The following is a 12,464-nucleotide window of genomic DNA, read 5'->3' as shown; positions in this document are numbered from 1 at the left end:
TGATGTTCTGACATCATATTCTTCTTCAGCATTTATGAAATGTGCTGCTGTTCAACTACATATGACAAAGTTGTTTGTATATAAATGGCAATGCTTGGTAGAGTGACTTAAGTGAGCCAATTGGTATTCAGAATACCAGTCAGAGAGAGAGAAATAGCCGAGAAGTTTTGTTTCTTTTGAGGTAGAATGCAAGCATTGGCTCAGTGGAGCGGCTGGAATTTAGTGTTTCCATCACTTCAGTGCATTGACAACAAATTCCAATGGTGGCGATTGGCACTTAGTCTCTCTACCTCTCTGAATCCTGACTGCAGAGTGGAGCAGGATTGGGGATGTTCCCAAACTCACCTAGAAATTCCGACAGATGTGACATAGTAAGGTACAGCAGCAGTGACAGCAGTAACAAGCATCTGTAGGTGCTGTTCTAAGCTGTAAGTACACCCCAATTGTAGTATAAGGGTCTGAAAGGGTTAATCTTGAGACACTGTAAAGAATACCTCCTACCATGGTAATGTAAGAGATTCACATATGGGAGAGACTTGAAGATAGATGCAGCGTGGCTTTAGAGGAGTCACACAGACTAGTGTGAAACTATACATAGTTATAATGCAATAAAGGCTAAAGTTCTAATTACTCCAGCCTAAAGAATCTCTCTAAGCTAGAGTAACTACGGTGGCAGCGTACCAAACAAACATATAATATGGTGATCAGCGGTGAGATCGAGAACAACAGAGGTTCTTACCATGCTACACCCAGAAGAAGAATTTGAAGCATTTATTTGAAGAGTGCTGACCTGGAAGAAGCAGCAAAGCTGCAGGACTGGAGAAGAGGCTGTCGAAAAGCTCCAGAGCTCCAGACACAGAGGGTCGGGGAATCGGCAGTAAAAATCCGGTCCGGTGAGCATAGGCTTCGAGTCAGAGAACCAAAGCAAAGTTCGAGGATTTGGTGAACAACCCCGAAGGAGGGTAAAAAAATTTGTCCCTTATGGCACCAGGCAGGCAGCACCAGGAAAGTTTTAGTGAGGCCCGATCCAAGCTCTGCACCATTACATCTGGCATCCAGAGCAGAAAAAAAGCAAGCAATGAGACTGCAAATACTGGATTCTCTACAAGAAGAGAGTTGAAGGAGTATAGCAGTAATGTTATAAAACTGAATTTAATATAAGGAAGAAATTAATCCTTAGTCTAGCGGTGAGATTTCAAAGGCAGGAATGTTGGCCATAGCAGGAGTCAGTGCGAGGATGACAAAATGCGGGTAAGTTCCAATACTGGAGGGAAAAACTCAAAAGTGAAAGCAAATAAATGGAGCAATGGAGCTTAAATTCTCAATTCCAGAGAGATTTGGATATGTGGAAGAACCAAATCAAATCTAAAATTGGCGATAAAGGTTTCTCAGATACAAAATTGCTTCCAAATTGGACAGCCAGTCTGAAGTAGAGCAAGTTAACACAATGTTGTATTCTATTTGATCTATAGCAGATGTTGTTATTGCAAGACAAGGTATTAATAAGAACCTTGGCCAAATTCAATAAAGTTTTTAAAGCTGTTGATTCTTATTTCAACTTGCAGAGCAATAAGATTTTGGAAAGAGCAAGATTTAACAGAAGGGTCCAGAAACCAGGTGGAACAGTTGACGCTTTTATCAATGAACTATACAGGCCAGCTGAAGGATGTGAATATGAAGACCTTAAAGCAGAATTAATAAGAGACCGCATCATAGTAGTGTTGCTAATGAATCCCTATTGGATATATTGCAATCTAAGGAAGACCTAACCCTGGACAAAGCTATTCAGCTGGTGAGACAAGCAAAGGTCCGGAAGAACAACAGAGCAATCCTGAGAGGTGAAGAAAGACCTTGGTTCAGGAAACCTCCAGCAATTGTGCAGTTCCTTAATCAGAGGCTGTGAAAGAGGCACCAGAAAAAAAAGTACACTGGTTGGGAGGTGGCGGGGGGTGGGTGGAAGCAAAAGGTACCATTAAACCTTGACAGCGATGTGACACCAAAAGTACCCACAGTGTACTGCAAAAAAATCAGAATGCTTCCACTGTAAGAAAATAGGGGATTTTGGGAAAATGTGCTGAAGTAAAATCTTCACGTGCACAACTTCAAAAAAAAAAGCGTTCAAGAAGAGAGTAGTTAATGAAGTTAAACACCCTCCTTCAGAAGAATAACCAAAACACTTTCTTGATGAGATCAATAATTCTAATCAGGCATTTTGGTCTGCAGATATATATGTGAACAGACATATCACTAAATTTTAAGCTCGGCACCAGAGTGAGTGTAATGGTCTTATCATACAAAGAGCCGTGATTATCAACACATTTTCTCCACTACATGGGAAAGCAAATATTAGAAACATTGGGCTGAATTTTATCAGCGTGCCACGCTCTGCGTTTTTAAAGGGCTTCCAGCCCTTCAGGAGAAATTTACATTTTTAAAGGTGCCGGGTCAATTAAAATTTGAACTAAGATTTGTCCACACCTGCAATACCCTCTTCAACCCTCCCAATGCGCAAATTGTTTTTTTTTTGGCCTATCCCCCCCAAAAAAATTAGTTATCAGTAACGACCTTTCCCCCTGAACTTTATTCCCTTTGACCCTAAACCCCTTCCCATCATCCACACACCCAATGTAAAAGGTTTTCCATGCTTCCCCCCTGACCATCCTGATAATTTTATTCCTCCCCACTCCCTACCAGTGTATCGCCTCGAAATTCCAATGGAGTGCCGAAGGCACGCGAGTTGCCGTTGATTGGCCTTAAAATCAGTGTGGGACAGCCGACGGAGTCAGGTAGGTTAATTTGCATTTTAATTTATCTGTTTTCAATATATAAATGACGGCAGCGGCGGAGGGGGGGGTGGTGGGGGGACGTGGGGCTGCACCAAGGCCTCGCCGATACCACTATTATCTGGCGAGGCCTCCTCAGCATCGTTGAGCGAGGTGGACCACTCCCGCTAGCATTTAATGGGCTTCCCTGCCACAACACATGGCGTTGAGGGGCTGATAAAATTCAGCCCATTGTGTATTTCGAAGAATTAGGAATTCTCTCTCTTAAGTAGAAGAGCTTGTATTGACCTTCATTTTATAAAGAAAGTAAAAGAAGTTAAGCAACAAGAACCCAACAGTCACTTCCAAAAGGAATTCCCAAAATTGTTTACTGGTCTAGGCAGATTGAAGACTGAATATAGTATTACTTTGAGAAAAGATGCTAAACCAGTTTGTCTTTTCATGCCTAACAGGATTCCACACCCACTAATGAAGCAAGTCCAACAATAGCTCGAAGACACGACCAGGATGGGAGTCATTTCTCCTATTACTAAACCTACAGAGTGGTGTTCGGGAAGGGTTCCAGTTCCTAAACCAACTGGTGATCTTTGCATTTGTTTAGAATTAACTCAACTTAATAAGGCTATGGCACAAGAAGTCCATTTGATGTCCTCAGTGAACGAAAGCTTGGCAAGGTTATCCAAAAGTACCGTCTCAACGAAGCTTGATGTGAATAGTGGCTTTTGGCAAGTTCCAGTAGATAAGAAGTCAAGGTTATTGACAGCCTTCATTATTCCATTTGGAAAATGTTGTTTTAACCGTCAGTATTCAGTATCATATCAGCACCGGAAATATTCCAGAGAACTGAGTTGAATATTTTAGAGGGCCTTCAAGTTGTAATATGCCATGTGGACGACATCTTCGTTCATGGTGAGTCCATTGAAGAACATAGCCTAAGGGTTAGAGCGGTTTTAAATCGTCTGCAGGATGAAGGATGAAGACTCAATGAGAAGTGTAAGTTTTCAAAAATGTCCATTCGTTTTTTAGGACACATTGTCAACAGTAATGGCATAATGGCATACCCTCAAAAGACAAGACCCATTAGCGAATTCCCACTTCCTATTTCTATCCAACAAACACGTCTGGTGCAGATGCAAGATGAAGAATGCATCTATGTCCGCCAATATTGCAAGCAAGGTTGGCCACAACAGAGCCCCAAGGGTAAGAGGAAGAAATTCTTCTTTGAACACAGAAGACATTTTACTATAGCGAATGATTTGCTGTTACATGACAAGAGACTGGTGATTCCAGAGTCACTCTGGCTGGATATCTTGGAGAAAACACAACAGGGTCAAATGGGAATAGGAAAATAGGAGCAGGAGTAGGAGTGGGCCATTCAGCCCATACGATCATGGCTGATTATCCACTTCGATGTCTTTTTCCCACACTATCCCCATATCCCTTTATGTCATTGGTATTTAGAAATCTGTCAATCTCTCTTCATAGGATAGTCCTGCCATCCTGAGAAGAAGTCTGGTGAACCTTTGTTGCACTCCCTCTATGGCAATAATATCATTCCTAAGGTAAGGGGACCAAAACTGCACACAGCATTCCAGGTGCGGTCTCACCAAAGTTCTATACAATTGAAGCAAGACTGCAATACTCCTGTACTCGAATCCTCTTGCAATAAAGGCTAATATACCATTAGCCTTCCTAATTACTTGCTGCACCTGCAAGTTATCTTTCAGTGACTTATTGACAAGGACACCCAGGTCCCTTTGTACATCTACACTTTCTAATCTCTTATCATTGAAGAAATACCCTGAATTACTGAATGTAAAGCATGGGTTCATTCATCTGTGTGGTGACCAAGAATATTGAAAGATATAGAAGAAATTATTTCAAATTGTCACGTATGAGCAGTTCACAGACAGGATCAGATAGAACCTCTTATCTCAATACAATTCCCAACCCGACTGTGGGAACGTTTGGTGATGGATCTATTCATCTTTGATGGAAAATCCGATATAATTGAAGTAGATTACTTTTCAAGGTGAATCAGGGTTAGATGTATGTACACAACAACAACTGAATCATTCATTTGAGTGTTACAAGAAGTCTTTGCAACACATGGTATATCTGATCAAATAGCGTTCGATAATGGACCACAATTTGCAAACGACTTTCAAGCACTTTGCGGAAAACAGTGGATTTGTACATCTAACAAGTTCCCCCAGTATTCACAAATGAATGGAGAGGTTGAGTGAGCAGTCAGAAATACTAAAGGACTGTTAAAGAAAAATCAAGAATTCCAAACTTTTTTAGTTAACAACGGATGGTGAGTCCTCACCTTGGAATCTTGCTATCTCATTGGAATTTATCTATTCTGTATATTCTGAAATATCCCCTTAAATGTCTGCCATTGCATCGCTATTGACCTATCCCATAACCTACCTTGCCAGTTCATTTTTGCTAGCTCAGCTTTCCCCCTCCCTCTATATGTTCCTCTCCAGCCCAGAGCAGATGTCTCGAACCCTGGAACTGGGCAGGCAACACAGCTTTCTGGACTATTTCTCTTTGCTGCAGAGAACAGTATCTATCCCTTTCACTATACTGTCCCTTATTACCACTACTTTCCTTTTTGCATCCCCCGCCATACCACAGCCCTCGCTCTTGTCCATACAAGCTGCAAGAATCTTTAACTTGTTGCTCAATTGCAAGGGCTGAGGCTCCTCCGCTCCCACTTTCTCAATCCCCTTACCTGCCTGACTCATAGTTACACCCTCCTGTCCCTGACTACTGACCAAAACTGATGACCCTATCCTAACGGGTGTGACTGCCTTCTGAAACCAAGTGTCAAGATAACTTCCCCCCTCCCTGATGCAACGACTCTGAGCTGAAGCTCCTCAAGCTGCAGACACTTACTACAAACGTGGTTGCCATGGATTGCAGTGGCATCCAGGAGATCCCAAATACTGCAGCCACAACACATCACCTGCCCTGCCATCTTTATTGTGTTAATTCAATTAAATTTATTTTCTTAACGAATTTATAGTTCTCCTTCTTACCAAACTCCATCACTTACCAAATTCCCTTCACACTCTGTGCCCTCCAGCAGCACTCAGTGCAGACTTTCTCTGAGAAGGATGCAAATTGTCATCAAATGATTTACACTTGTATCACATGTACCTTTAAGTAATGGCATAATCCTACCAGGACTACAAAATTCAATTTTCACCTTGTGTTATCTATGTTTGAAACTTTTGTGAAAACATGTGTGAATAAAACAGAACAGCAGTGCAGTAAATGTTATGGTGATCAGTAATTGGATTGAGTCTGTCCTAAACTTGTTTCAGTTTAGTTCTTAACAGGTTTCTGAGAGGTGTTACATTTCTTCCTTTCCATGTGGGCTGGAATTAAATAATATTGATTTTAATAATATTTTCTTGTCTTTACTAATCAAAAAAAATGGTTTCCTAACATTTTATTAACATTTTAACGCTGACAACCAGTTTAAGATTGTCAGTTGGGCCCGCAGTGTGGCGCATTTGCACCTACTGGAAGCCACATATATTAATACACAGGGCCCTGTTCTTTTGCAGACAGAAAGAATATGTACAAATATTGCACCTGTTTCAGCTGAACAAAATAAGTGACAGCCATTCGCTGGTTCATTCCTCAGGGCAATGCCTTGACCAATCAGAGTTAAACTGCCTGGTTTTAAATTTCAAGCAAAGCTTGGCAGTTAACTGTCAGTCACCGTACACTGGTGCATTCTCCATGGCATTGCCTCTGCCAATCAGAGTTCGCTTTCCAACCAATCATCATTCTCTTCTCATGCAATATAAGTTGTTGCTTTCCCTTACATTGGTTATTCATGCGGATTGTCCTGATGAGTGCAAGACAAAAAGCTTCGACAACATGTCTCTATTTTCAACAATATATATATACATGGCTTTGTCAAAGGTACATGAATTTGAGTACATCTCTTGTGTGATATTTTAATTGTCATTAGTGGAATAGCCATCTCCTTGACCACAGTTCAGTGTCAATGCATCAAGTTCTCTTATATTCTATTGCTAACAAAGATTTTTCTTTTTGCTTCAGTAAGCAGTCCAGCATAAAATTAAAACATTTCACATCAGATGGTGTGCTGGCACTTTATGGCAATATTTCAGCTGCTTTGTGGCTTTTACAGAGTAATGAAAGTGCCCACAGATTCTATGAACAATAACAATTGGCTTCTGTTTTCTGGATCTCCTGAGCATTTTGTACAAAGTCTAGAACATGTACAAAAACAGTATATACTATCACAACTAACTACTTGCAAAGCTGTCCTTGTATTAATGCCATCATCTGTGCTGATCGTCCCATCTGCCAAGTTATAGGGATGGGCCTGCTCATCCATTAAGGACTGTAGAACATGAAGGATGTCGACAGCTGTGTGTTAACCCTCTAACAGGGCAAAATTGAACAGTGCCAGTCCATGATAATTATCAGAGAATCTAGTGGACCATGAATGGAAGGGTGATCTAGTGATCAGTTAGGAACAAGTATACATTTAAAGGTGTTAAAGTGGATGCCACTTTCCTTTGTTTCTTTTACCACAGGTTGAAGTACACTTGAAATAATGAATTTGAATAATCGCCAGTCTGCAAAATTGACTATGGTCTAAAGTCAAGAGAAAAAGATTAGATAGGAATTTTAAAGGATAACGAGTAATCCAGGACTTGCAAAACTTAAATGAGAACTTAGAAATAATAGAAACACAAAAAGTCAAAATGCATAGTAAGTCTGTCAATCTCTGAAAGAAAAATGAGAGCTAACATTTCAAGTAGAACCCTTCATCAAATAACAGGTCCCATCTGAAACATTAACCTGTCTTTCCCTTCCAAATATCTGGTGATTCTTTCTGTTTTTATTTCAGATTTTCTCCATTTATGTGTTTTTTTTGATCTGTAGCATTTCATAATAGACTCAATAAGTTAGACGGTTTGATATTTAAAGTGTTAACAACTAGAACATGAGCATATGTTATCCTTGGAAAGATGGTTGCATAGGGTCATTATAGTTATGGCTATCATTAAATCTTGGACTTGATTCTATATTTGTTATTAGTGTTTGTATTAATGTGATTCTGAGTGTTTGAGCTTGTGTATTTTATATGCTAGAATGCCCTTTACCCATGGCAAGCATGCGTGCTGGGGACGTGAAAGGTTGCCCAGCGATAGTTGCCGGCCTTTCCATGCGCCAGGGGTGTGCCATGGCAGTCGGGCACAAGGTGCCCGATAAAGGGCCACCCCACCTCCCGACCCACCCCGGGACCCAAGACACTCCCCCGCCGCCCTAACGACTACCCTTGCCTTGCCGCCATGACTGATCAACCCCTTGGCGAGGCAAGCCCAATTTACCTGAAGTCCTGGCTCCATGGCATCAGCTGGGCTGCAGTCCCAGCAGTGGCAACTGCTCCCGGTGGCGCTGCTGGGCCTATGAGCTGCCGGCCCGCTGATTGGCCGGCAGCTCACTGAGGTGGGACCTCCTCCCTCAAACGGATGGAAGTCCCGCTTTGGGACAATTAAAGTCGGGGACCCGTAAAATGCAGGTCGGATCTCCGGGCTAGGCGGAAGTGGGTTCGCCTTTTACGTCGGTGGCGAAGTCCCTTCCGCCTACAGTAAAATCCACCCTATATGTGTTCTGTAGATGAGAGCAAAAAGTTACAAAGGGACATAAACTGATTCAGTAAGTAAGATAAACTGTGGCTAGTGCACAGATACAAAAAGCAATCAAAAGGGCTAATGGAATGTTGGCCTTTATCTCAAGGGACTTGGAATACAAAGAGGAGGAAGTTATGCTTCAGTTGTATAGTATCTTGGTCAGACTCCATCTGAAATATTGTGTTCAGTACTGGGCACCATAGCTGAAGAAGGACATCTTGATCTTGCAGGGGATATAGCACAAATTAACCAGAATAATATCAAAGTTTAAAGAGTTAAATTACAGGCACAAGTTGTATAAACCTGGAAATGTTGGCTGAGGCTGAGGCAGCTGTGGCCTCTGACAGTCACAGAACTGTGGGTGGCCAGGCCTATGCTGAGTCCCAGGCTGATACAAGCCTCTGTTTTTGACAGAACAGGGCATGCTGGAGTTGCAGAGAGAAGAAGGCAACATCTGGCAGAGATGCCAGAAGCCATGCATAGCCTTGAGCTGATGGTGGGGGAGTCCATCCATGCCATGACTGTTGCCATGTCCTAGGCATACGAGTGCATGGCTTCATCCATCAAGAGGTTGGTGATCCTCTTGGAGTGCCACATTCCACAGATGCACCATGACCTGCAAACACTCGCCCTAGCCATGAGTTCAAATCAGCAGTGGCAATGCGAGAGAATGACCAGGAGCCTGGAGAGTTCTCCTGCTCCTAATCCTTCTCTGGTGAGCAGGGAGGTTCAAGTGAACCTTTAGAGGGAGGAGGAGAGGATATGCTCCACATCTGGGGCCTCACCTCAGGGCATTTCGAGTGTGGACAACAGCTCCTACGACTCTCCACCAGCGAATTCAGGTCCAACAAACAAGATGCCTGAGGAGAGTCCTTCACTCGTGAACTAAAGGCCACTGTCACTCATCACAATGTCAGAAATCCCATGACAATTGAAGGGCTGGATTTTGTGCAGGATGTGGGGATCCTGACGCCGGGCCGAAAAGGCGGGGAGAACCCTGCCTCTGCATTTTTTTGGCCTCCTGGAGCAATCCTCCAGTCTTTTGGGAGCAAAGTTTTCGAAGGTGGGATCACCGTCCCTTTAAAGATATTTTAGAGATGGGAATCCCGCCTCTAAGAGCTGCCAGACAAACAGAGGTCTGGCAGCTCAACAGTATTGGCAGAGCCACTGGGGGTGGTGGCTACTGCTGGTACTAGGTACTGCAGAGACCTCAGACCCAGGCCCTGTGGTGGAACTCCGGACCACAAGTAGGTGAGGCGGGGTCGCCGGAGCCAGTCTGGTAAGGGGGGTTGGCCGTTCAGTCCAGGAGGAGAGGAAGTCCTGGGAGGGTGCAGTTGTTCCAGCGGCAAGGTGTCCTCCGTGGACCTCAAATTGTCCACGAAGGAGGGAACCCCACCCCCCCACCCCCCACCAAGCCCACAGGGAGGGCACTTCTTTTTACAAGGCATCCTCTTTGTGTGGCAGAGGCCCCCCAGCCATTGGTAAGATCCCAGCGACGGCTTTAATTGGGCCTTAATTGGGCTCTTGGCGGGAAGGTCTTCATCGGCCTATCCTGACCACGGGAAGATCTGAACTGGGAATCCCAGAGTCAGGTTCTGTGGCGCGCAGTTCCACTCCAATTCTCTGGCTGCCTCCCCCCACTCCCGCCTTCTATATGAGCACAAGATCAGGCCTGGAGTGTGCTTTCAGGCCTTCTACGATGTCATTGGTAGTTGTTAATATCAGCTGGTCTAACTCCCAGTAGGCCGAATAGTAGTCGACTGTGACACGATAATCAGTTCCAGTGAGAGCGAAGAGATCTACTCCAAGCTTCATCCATGGTCTGTCACGGATAACATGAGTCACGAGTGCAGGAAATGCTCAGGCAGCCAGGGCCCTCCAGATCTCATGCACCCAGAGGACACCCACCAAAGTCATCTCAGGCCAAGGGGAAGCCTGATCAGCAAGCAGCCTGCTTCCAACACAGCTGTTAGTGCAGGGGTCAACTGCATAGGAGCACCTGCAAACATATTAAGGAGAACACCAAGACACACATGGGTATTCAAGGGTGACACAACTATGTCATGTTGACTTTAATTAAATGCTCTTTTATGCCAATCATTAGCCTTCATTGTGTGTAAACCAGCTTCCAACATGCCTTAATTGTGACCCTCTGAAATCCAACATACCCTTTAGAGCAGTACCAATGTGACCATGAATCTTATGTCTTCAGTAGGTGTGATCCTTCTGGCAATTTTCACCACTACCTCAGCCTTTCCTTTTGATTGGGAATAGTGTGAGCTGATGTATCGTGCTGAATTTTCCAACCATTCATGAAGCATCTGAATTCTTCACTGGTGAACTGATGGCCATTGTCACTCATCACAATGTCGGGAATGCCATGACAACTGGTGTACTTTCAGGCATTCTATGATCTCACTGGTAGTTGTTGATGTCAGCTGGTCTAACTCACAATAGTCTGAATCGTAGTCGACTGTAACAAGATAGTCAGCTCCAGTGAAAGTGAAGAGGTCAACTCTAAGCTTCATCCATGCTCTGTCAGGGATATCATGGGTCATGAGGGGCTTTTTAGCTCACTCAACTTGATATTTATTGCAAGCACTACACTGGCTAATGTGGTCCTTAATCTCATTGCTCATGTTTGGCCAGTGGAGCACTTCTTTGCCTCCTCAGACCAGACTCAATTGCTTGATGGCTTGCACAGGCGTGCTTCAGCATCTCTTTTCTCATCTCTTTAAGGATATGATCCTAGTCCCTTAGTACAAGATGGGCAGTCACTTCATTTCTGTATGCCCAGCACTCCCTTACAGCAACTAGTGTGTCCTTGATGGTTTCAGGCCATCCTTTCATCGCAACTTCCTGTAGCACTTGCAGAGTTGCAGCTCATCGCGTAGTTTGCTTGATCAGAGCAAGAGGCTTGTCTGTCAGATTCAATGTCTCTGCCGGATGATGAGGTCCAGAGCATAACGTGCTGTTGCTCCTTGTTGAATCTGGAAGATTTCACACGCTGTACTAGCATCAGCAACTTCCTTCAAAGAGAGTGCAGCTCGCGACAGCATGTCGGTGATGTATATCTGCCTCCCTTACTTGTACTGCACTTCCAAGTGATATCTCTACAAATGAAGTAACATTCTTTGCCGATGCTTTGGAGCAGATAGAAGTAGTTTGAGAAAGATGCTTGGAGGTGGCTTGTGGTCAGACTCTACCATCACTTTCTCTCTCCCAAACAGGTACTGGTTGAAAAGCTCACAAGCAAAGACAATAGTTAGATACTCTTTCTCAATCTGTGCATTGAATCATTCAGTTTGCATTAACATTCTGGATGCAACCACAATTGGTCATCCTTGCTGCATGAGAGTGGCTCCAAGTCCTGTTTCACTGGCATCATACAGCAGGGTGACTTCCTCCTTGACATCATAGTAACTCAGCACTGGTGTTGTCATCACTAGTTATTTGATGCGAGTGAATGCTGCTTCTTGTTCTGTGTGCCAATACCTCTGAACATCCTTTGCAGTGAGCTTGCGTAAAGGTTTACACTCTGACGACAGATTGGGCAAGAACTTGGCTAGGTAGTTCACAAGTCCAACAAATTGTCGAACTTCCTTTGCATTTGTTGGTTCCTGTACCTCTACTATAGCTTGCATGTTTGCAGGATCAGGGCGAAGTCCTTTAGCTGTCAGTACATGCCCTATGTAACTGTCTTCAGTCATCTTCAGCTGCAACCTTTTCTTGTTCAGCTTCAGGTTCACCTGGTGAACTCTCTCCAGCAGTCTCACTAGATTCCAATCATGGTCTTTGATGGCGTCTTCCATCATATCTCCACATCCATACACTAGAAGATCCACGATCACTTCCACTCCTGGTAACCATTGACTATCTCATGTTGTCCACGTTAGTACTCTTCCAGAGCAGTAGAAATGACAAACGACAAGCACAACCATCTGTACCTCCAAAATGGCATCCAGAAAGTAGTCAGAAAGATGCTGAT

This window comes from Heterodontus francisci, chromosome 1 (assembly GCF_036365525.1).
Source record: "Heterodontus francisci isolate sHetFra1 chromosome 1, sHetFra1.hap1, whole genome shotgun sequence".
Classification (NCBI taxonomy): Eukaryota; Metazoa; Chordata; class Chondrichthyes; order Heterodontiformes; family Heterodontidae; genus Heterodontus; species Heterodontus francisci.
The sequence above is the reverse complement of the archived record's forward strand: the minus strand, read 5'-3'. Positions refer to the sequence as shown.